This window comes from Rhincodon typus, chromosome 1 (genome assembly GCF_021869965.1).
Source record: "Rhincodon typus isolate 14 chromosome 1, sRhiTyp1.1, whole genome shotgun sequence".
Lineage (NCBI taxonomy): Eukaryota > Metazoa > Chordata > Chondrichthyes > Orectolobiformes > Rhincodontidae > Rhincodon > Rhincodon typus.
Window position 1 is genome coordinate 63,227,506 of NC_063332.1, and position 8,837 is coordinate 63,236,342.

The 8,837-nt window shown below is 41.8% G+C and overlaps 1 protein-coding gene across 2 annotated transcripts in view; it reads right to left on the reverse strand.

Moving 5' to 3' along the window:
• Nucleotides 1-8,837, reverse strand: part of LOC109920608 (cAMP-specific 3',5'-cyclic phosphodiesterase 4D-like) — a 997,263-nt gene that overhangs the window by 349,101 nt on the left and 639,325 nt on the right. The gene's annotated exons all lie outside the window — the stretch shown is intronic.

Here is an 8,837-nt window from a genome sequence, read left to right on the forward strand (position 1 = left end):
TCCCCCTCCCATTCCTCAGACGACATGTCCATCCTGGGCCTCCTGCAGTGCCATTCCGTTTGCCTTCCTGATTACCTGTTGCACCCTTAAACTAACTTGTAGCCATTCATGTACAAGCACTCCTATGTCTCTCTGCACAACAGCATGCTGCAATCTTTCACCATTTAAATAATAATCTGATCTACCATTTTTACTTCCAAAGTGGATAACCTCACAGTTACCAACATTGTATTCCATCTGCCAGACCCTTGTCCAATCACTTAACCTACCTAAATCTCTCTGCAGGCTCTCCACATCCTCTGCACCGTTTGCCTTTCCACTCAATTTAGTGTTATCAACAAACTTAGATACGTTACACTCGGTTTCCTCTTCCAAATCATTTATATATATCATGAACATACCATGACTTAAACTATACTCCTTTAAAACAGCAAATAAAAACATATTCATTCATGAATAAAACTGACAGAAGACAGACAGTTTGTCACAAATATTATGGGTGGAAAAACTTAGACAGAGAACAAAAGCCTATTTCACAATGGGTGAGTTAAATATTCTCTCATGTCAGAGGCAGCAGTATATTGTTAATATCACTAAACTAATAATCAGGAATTACCTGATACAAAATAATGTTTATTTAGTTTGTGATTTTGAGGACAGACATCGGTGGTCTTACTGGAAGAAGCTGGTTAATATCTTAAGATGACAAGAATGGGATCAGTGTCATAGCGGTATTGTTTCAGTGTGAGGCATACACAAACGGGGACTAATGCTGTGGTTAACACTGCTGCCTCACAGCGCCAGGGACTCGGGTTCGATTCCACCCTCAGGCGACTGTCTGTGTGGAGTTTGCACATTCTCCCTGCGTCTGCGTGGGTTTCCTCCGGGTGCTCCGGTTTCCTCCCACAGTCCAAAGGTGTGCATGCTAGGTGGATTGGCCACGCTAAATTGCCCGTAGCATTCAGGGATGTGTAGATTAGGTGGGTTATAGCGGGGTGGGTCTGGGTGGGATGCTTTGAGGTTCAGTGTGGACTGGTTGGGACTGTAGGGATTCTATTCTATACTAAGTTCAAATTCTATCATGCTGATTGATAAAATTTAAATTCTATAAACCTGGAATAAAAAGGTAATCCCCTGAATTGAAAACTATTAAAAACAATGGCTCACTAGTGCCCACGTTTGGATGGAAATGTGCTGACCTTATTCAGTCTGGCCTACATGAGACTCAAGACCTACAACAACTGACTCTAAACAGAGATGTTAAATGACCTAGCAGCGAGAATGAAAGAGAAGTTCAATAAGAATAAAGCAGACGAACCACCTGGCACCACACTAGGCACTGGAAACAGCAAAGGCACATCCTACCGATTCAATTCTGCAAAGACCTTGTTACAAACATGTGGAAATTGAGCTGAAATTGGAAGAGCTATCCTTGAGATTAGTCAACCTGACACAGTCATACTCACCAAGTCTCAACTTAGGACCCAGACTGTTCCATCACCATGCCTGGGTATATCCTGTTCCAGTGGAAGGACAGATGCACTAGAGGTGGTGGCACAGAGGGAGTGGTCCTGGAAGCTTTCAACATTGACTACAGATGTCATGAAGTTTCATTGCTTCAAATTAAACATGAATAAATAAAATCCTGCTAATAAATGCAGCGTCCGCGGTAGCTCATGATCAATTACTTCTCCATGTTGAATTGCACTTAGGAAACCCTCTTAGCAAGGTGGCTCAGTGGTTAGCATTGCTCACAACGCGAGGGCTTGATTCTGCCCTCGGGCGACTGTCTGTGTGGAGTCTGCACATTCACCCCATGTCTGCATGGGGTTTTTCCAGGTGCTCCGGTTTCCTTCCACAGTCCAAAAATTTGCAGGTTAGGTGGATTGGCCAGGCTAAACTGTCCATAGCGTCCAGGGATTTGCTAGCTAGGTGAACTAGCCATGGGTTATAAGGATGGGATGGGGGTGAGGGGTCTAGGTGGGATGCTCTTTGGAGGGGCGGTATGGATTTGATGGGCAGAATGGCCTGCTTCCAAGCTGTAGGAATTCTTTGATTTATGATTCTATGGTAGCAAGGATACAGAATGCAGAGCAATGCAAGTTTCATTGCCACCTGTGATTAGGTAGCACCACTACTGAGTTGACCAAGATGTGAGGGATAGGTCAGCCAGACAGGGCAAGTGGAAGTGATAAGGACATCCGTAAAAGAGAAAAACAAACAACTTAATTTCAACTTCACCAACATAACTGTTGCAGCATTTCTATCCATGACAACATTGATAGGAATGACCATAGACAGTCCTTGTGGAAATGAAGTTCATCTTCTCCCTAAGGACAGATTCAGAACTGATCCAGCAGCTCCAAACTGGGCAAGCACATGGAGCTGTGGAGAATCGTTAACAGCAGAATTATATTCAACCTTGTAACCCAGTATATTCAATGACAATTTATCATGGCCATCAAGTCAGGGCATCAATTGTATTTTAAGGAGTACAGATAAGCATACTAGGTGCAGCACCAAAAGGTGCAGGGCCAACCTGATCCAGTTACAATACAGGACTACACACATTTTAAACAAATGAAGTTGAATGTGATACATGGAGTGGAATGATCCCACAATCAATGGATCAACTCAAAGCTCTGCAGTCCTGCTATATCCAGTCATGAATGGTGATGGACAACTAACTCATTATCCAGAGAAGGTGGAAGTTCTACAAGCATTCCTGTCCTCAAGTAAAAAAGACAAGCTACCATCAGCCAGGAGTGGGAAGTGGATAATTCGACGTGGTCATGTCGCAAGTATCCATCTTCAATCAATTCAAATGATTCAATGTTACATCAAAAATGGCTAAGGGCACTGGCTACAGGGCCTGACAAAATTCTAGTTGTAGTCCTTAAAACCTGTGAACCAGAACTTATCCAAACCATTCCAGTTCAGCCAGGTGAAACTTCTTACCTGTTTCTACCCTCTCCACCCCTTTGAGTGGTTTGTAGGTTTCAGTGAGATCACCTTACATTCCTAAATCATCCAGAGAATACAAGACTAGTTTGTTCAATCTCTCTTTGCAGAACAGTCCCACTATAAAACAAACAAGTCCAGAACCTTTACTGTATTCTCTCTATTTTACATGAAATAATGAGACCAAAACTGCATACAGTATTCCAGCTGAAATCCAACCATGTTCCTATACAACTGAAACAAGAATTCACTACTCTTGTATTAAATTCCTCTTGTGATAAAGGCTAACATTCCAATAGTCTTCCTAATAACTTGCTCCACCTGTATGTTAGCCTTCAGTGAGTTATTGACAACAACTCCATGCACATTTCCTAAATGATATAAGGTTGGAGAATGTAAATGGAGGGTTAGTAGCTATCAAAGCGGGTCAGGTTGGAGGGTTGGTCTTGGTGATAAGTTTGTAGGGTCAGGACTAGAGTTGAGAGAGGGAGCTTAGAGACTTGATGGGATTGTTTTAAGAACCTGGGGGTAGCAATGGGTCAATGAGAAATTGTAGCATCAGTGTCAGTGGAGGTCAGTTTGATAGTTAGCCAGGACTTGGTCCAAATTTCAATGCTTCTAATGCTTCCTGGCGAACTATTCAGGTCTGTAAGTCAGACCCTCCCACTAAATCAGAAATGGGCACTTGCTCAGAAAGTTCCAGTTGCTGGGTAATCACCCATTGAAAATTTTAGCACCTTTGGAGAATTATGGTGCAGTCAGTGCATTAGGATTTCTGCAAGGTCCTTATGTGCATCTTCCATTATACACCCAGCCTCTGACTATCCAGAGACCAGAAGATAACTATGAGTGACTCTTTTAATTAGAACAGGAAATGGTTTTCCTCTCCCACACTATTCTAGAACAGCTCTGTGGTTTCTAACAATCAAAGAGGATGGTGGTAGCAGCAACTTTCATCATGAGCAGCAGCTTATTCTGCAGAGTGAGCTGACCTGCCCGTACAATAGGAATAAATCAGAAACTAGGAATAACTGCTGAAGGTATTTTGAGCTATGCTGTAATCTTTTACGAATATATAATTCAAAAATAATAAGTGAAACCTTGCATTGCAGTATAAATGATAAGACTGTTAATTAAAAATAATGTAACTCATAACAAGATATAACAAAATGTTCCTTGTCATATTTTTGAGTAATATATTTTCTTCAGTGCATAATGTATCCTGTAAAGTCAACTTGGTGAGCTAATATGGATGCATTACATTGTGCAAATAAAAATTGATTGACTTTTTACAAGAGTGTGTATTCAATACTGTAGGTTCTTGCAACAAGCACACAAAGAGGAAGCTCAGCACTGCAGGACTTCAAAAATATGAAACCTAATATAGCTTGACTATTTAACAGGCAGTTCAGATTCATAAGGATTTCTGCCCCAAAATGCCAAGTATCTTATTGTCATTCTGTTCTGCTAAGTTTAATCTATGCTGAAGCAGACACTTCCAGCACTTAGTCACATATGTAGTCAGACAAACACATGTAGGAAGCCATTCACTGAATAACTGGATTATCAGAACTCGTGGCTATGATGAACTTCACATATTAAACTAAAAATAAGAACTAAACTGTTTGTTGCTACAGTTCTGAGTACTTCTCCTGATCTTTTTCAAAACAATATGATTGAAATGAAGTTTAAAGACAACAAGGATAAAAAATCACTGGACTCTGAAAATGGGGGCAGGGATCACAATGGGGACTAAATAGCACACAATTTCTAATGCAGGTAGAATGCAAACTTCATGCTGTTTGCTAATTTAAAAGACAGTGGTGCGGAGCCCAATGCAGAACCCACTGCTCAGTGGCTTCAGCACGAAACCTAACTGCTTGTGAGAGTAACACAACTTAAAGCAAACCAACCCAAAAAGGCCAGAGACTGTACTCAAAGGTTCACTGATGCAACACTGGATACTTTGATATAGCACATTGGTCAGGAAGTCCTCCTGAAAAATGTTGCAAAGATATTGGGACCAGGGAGCAGCTGCTATCATGGATGTAGAGATAGTAGGAACTGCAGATGCTGGAGAATCCAAGACAACAAGGTGCAGGGCTGGATGAACACAGCAGGCCAAGCTCTCTGCTCCTATGATGCTGCTTGGCCTGTTGTGTTCATCCAGCCCTGCACCTTGTTATCATGGATGTAGCGTAGCCCAAGGACCTGGAAGTAAGATGAAGTTCAATGACTTTACATGAGTGGCCAAGGTCAGTGATTTCATCCACAGGTGCCATCGCCCTACAAATAAACTACCATTTTCTCTCTCACTGCTCAAGTCACTACAACCACATTACTCATCCATTCACACCCTCTGCCAACTTTGACTCATACTTCACACTCATCCCTTTACAACACTCACAGGTTTAACACCACTGCAAATCTCATCTCACCATTTGAATACTTTCAGTTATTTAACTATTGCAGGCATATTATCCAAACAAGCTGCATCACACTCACTGACATAATTTGCTCTCCCTTACAGGACAAAGCAGTTCACAAGTGTTGGTAACACGAGCTCACCATCACTGAACTGCTATGGCTGCATATTCTCACCTCGATGGGGAAGAAAATGCATGCCACCATTGGAGTAGACAGAAACAAGGACATGGCAAGGGGCCAGGCTGAAGCAATTGAACACACTGGTATACCTAAACCAACTCCTCCCTCTCACATGCCATTTTCCACAAAATTTTCATTATGATTCACATAAAGACTGAAAACTCTTAAAATAAATTCAAATTTTCAGTTCATGGGGGACAAGAATGATGTAAGGGGAGGCAATGGCATAACGGTATTGTTGTTAGACTAGTAATCCAGGTAATGTTCTGCTAGAACGTGGAATTTGAATTCAATTTTTAAAAATCTGGAATTAGAATCACAAAATCCCTACAGTGTGGAAGCATGCCATTCGGCCCATCAGGTCACAACGACCCTTGGAATAGCATCCCACCCAGATGCATCCTACTATCCTATCTATGTAGCCCAGCATTTCCCATGGGCAATCGACCTAACCTGCACATCCCTGGACTGTGGGAGAAAACCAGAGCACTCAGAGGAAATGCACGCAGAACCAGGAAAACTGTGGGGATTCTATTATTCTAAATATACAGCAAAGACAGAGGCTATTTGGCTTAATGTATTCATAGCAGCGTTTATACTCCATTCAATTATCCACCATATTTCATCACCTAAATCCATTCTCACTACCCTTTATTCCCATCTCTCTCTATCTTGTTTCACTTCTACTTATGTTTCAGTACCATTCACTTAAACCATTTCTGTAGCTAACTTTTTTTGCCAGTACCAGGGTGTGAGTGAGATGCTCTTAATTGTGGCATTAGTCACACAAAAATTGGCTGTTTGTCTATGAACAGTTTCCCCAAGGTATAGCATGTGTTTAAAGTATTGAAGAGACCAAGGTCATGGAGAGGAGTGGGATTAACAGGAAAGGAGCTGAACCAAGCCAGTCTTGTGATGACTTCCCTATGTTGAATTTAAAGTCAAAATGTTGCTCAGTTTAGGAAGTGAGTCGTAAAAATGGAGGTGACGGGTATTGGTGAGATGAGCAAGCATTTAGAACAGCATAAGTTTGTTCTTTATTAAGGTCAATGAAGCAGCATGTTTAAGAAATGCTAATGTTGCACAGACAGAAACAAAGTGTCGATTAAATGAAGAAATACAGTGCATAAACTCTGGAATATTTATCTATTCACTCACCTCCATTATTCAACGCCTGCAAAATGCCATTCACAAACTAAGTCATCAATCACCAAAACGGCAGAGAAACCCTTGTCGCAAATTGATCATCACAGTCCACGCTTGTCTCCAAATCTCTATTTGTAACCATATATCACTCCTTTCTGAAGCGATTAGTTATCGCAGATTTGTGTTTTTTTTGTTAGGAAACTGTTTACATATCCACTATGTTAGCAAGGTCTTCTTTAATGTTACCAGAAAGGGGAGGCAGTGGCGTAATCATAACAGAAACACAGAAACATAGAAAACAGGTGCAGGAGTAGGCCATTCAGCCCTTCAAGCCTGCACCACCATTCAATATGATCAAGGCTGACCGTGCAATCTCAGTATCCCCCTCCCACTTTCTTTCCACATACCTTCAGCACTTTTGCTCCCTCTTGAACATACCTAACAAACTGACCCACACAGCTTTGTGTGGTAGAAAGTTCCACAACTCTCTGAGTAAGCAATTCTTCCTCATTACCCCTTATTCTTAAACTGTGACCCATGGTTCTGGACTTGCCCAACATTGGGACCATTCTTTCCACATCTAGCCTGTCCAGTCCCATCTGGATTTTATATATTTCTATGAGATCCTACTTCAATCTTTTAAATTCCAGTGAATAAAAGCCCAGTCGATCCAGTCTTTCCTCATATGTCAGTCCTGCCATCCTGGGCATCAGTCTGATGAACCTTTGCTGGACTCTGTCAATAGCAAGACTGTCCTTCCTCAGACTAGAAGACCAAAACTGCACGGAATACTCAAGGTGTGGCCTCATCAAGGCCCTGTATAATTGCAGCAAGCTATCCTTCCTCCAATAGTCAAATCCTCTCGCTATGAAGGCCAGCATGCCATTAAGCTCTTCTCACTGCCTGCTGCACCTGCATGCCAAACTTCAGTGACTGTTCCACCATGACACCCAGGTCTCATTGCACCTCACCTTTTCCTAAACCGCTACCATTCAGATAATAATCTGCCTTCCTGTTTTTGCCAGCAAAGTGGATAACCTCACATTTACCCACATTATATTGTATTTGCCCGATCAGCCAGTCTGTCCAGGTCACTGTGCAGCCTCTTAGCATCCTCCTCACAGCACACACTGCCACTCAGCTTAGTGTCATCTGCAAATTTGGAGGTATGGCATTCAATTCCTTCATCCAAATTGTTAATGCATATTGTGAACAGCTGAGGTCCCAGCACTGAACCCTGTGGTATACCACTCGCCACTGCCTGCCACTCTGAAAAGGGCCCATTTTTCCAATTCTCTGCTTCCTATCTGCCCGCCAGTTCTCTATCCGCATTAATATATTATCTCTGATACCATGAGCTTTAATTTTGCTTAATAATCTCTTGTGTGGGATCTTGTCCATCATCTTTTGAAAGTCCAGATACACAACATCCACTAATTCACCCTTGTCTACTCTACTGGTCATAGACTCAAAAAATTCCAGAAGATTTGTCAAGCATGATTTCCCTTTAGTGAATCCATGCTGAGTAGGACCGATTCTGTCACTGCTTTCCAAATGCTCAGTTATTACATCCTTAATAATTGACTTCAGCATCTTCCCCACCACCGATGTCAGGCTAACAGGCCTATAATTCCCCATTTTCTCTCTCCCTCCTTCTTTAAAAAGTAGGGTTACATTAGCTATCCTCCAATCCATTGGAACTCTTCCGGAGTCTATAGAATGCTGGAAGATGATCACCAATGCGTCCACTATTTCTAGGGCCACTTCCTTAATTATCTGGGATACAGACCATCAAGCACTGGGAACTTAGAGTTTTAATCCCATCAATTTTTCAATACCATTTGGTGATTAATAAGGATTTCTTTCAATTCCTCCTTCATGCTTGACCCTCTGACCCCTAGTATTTCCAGAAGGTTATTTGTCTCCACCTAGTTAAGACAGAGCCAAAGGATTTGTTCAACTGGTCTGCCATCTCTTTGTTGTCCATTATGAATTCACCTGATTCGAACTGTAAGGGATGTAATGTCACAGGATTACTGATCCAGAGCCCCAGGTTAATTTTCTGGAGACATGGGTTTGAATCACACCATGGCAGATGGTGAAATCTGAATTCATCATTACCT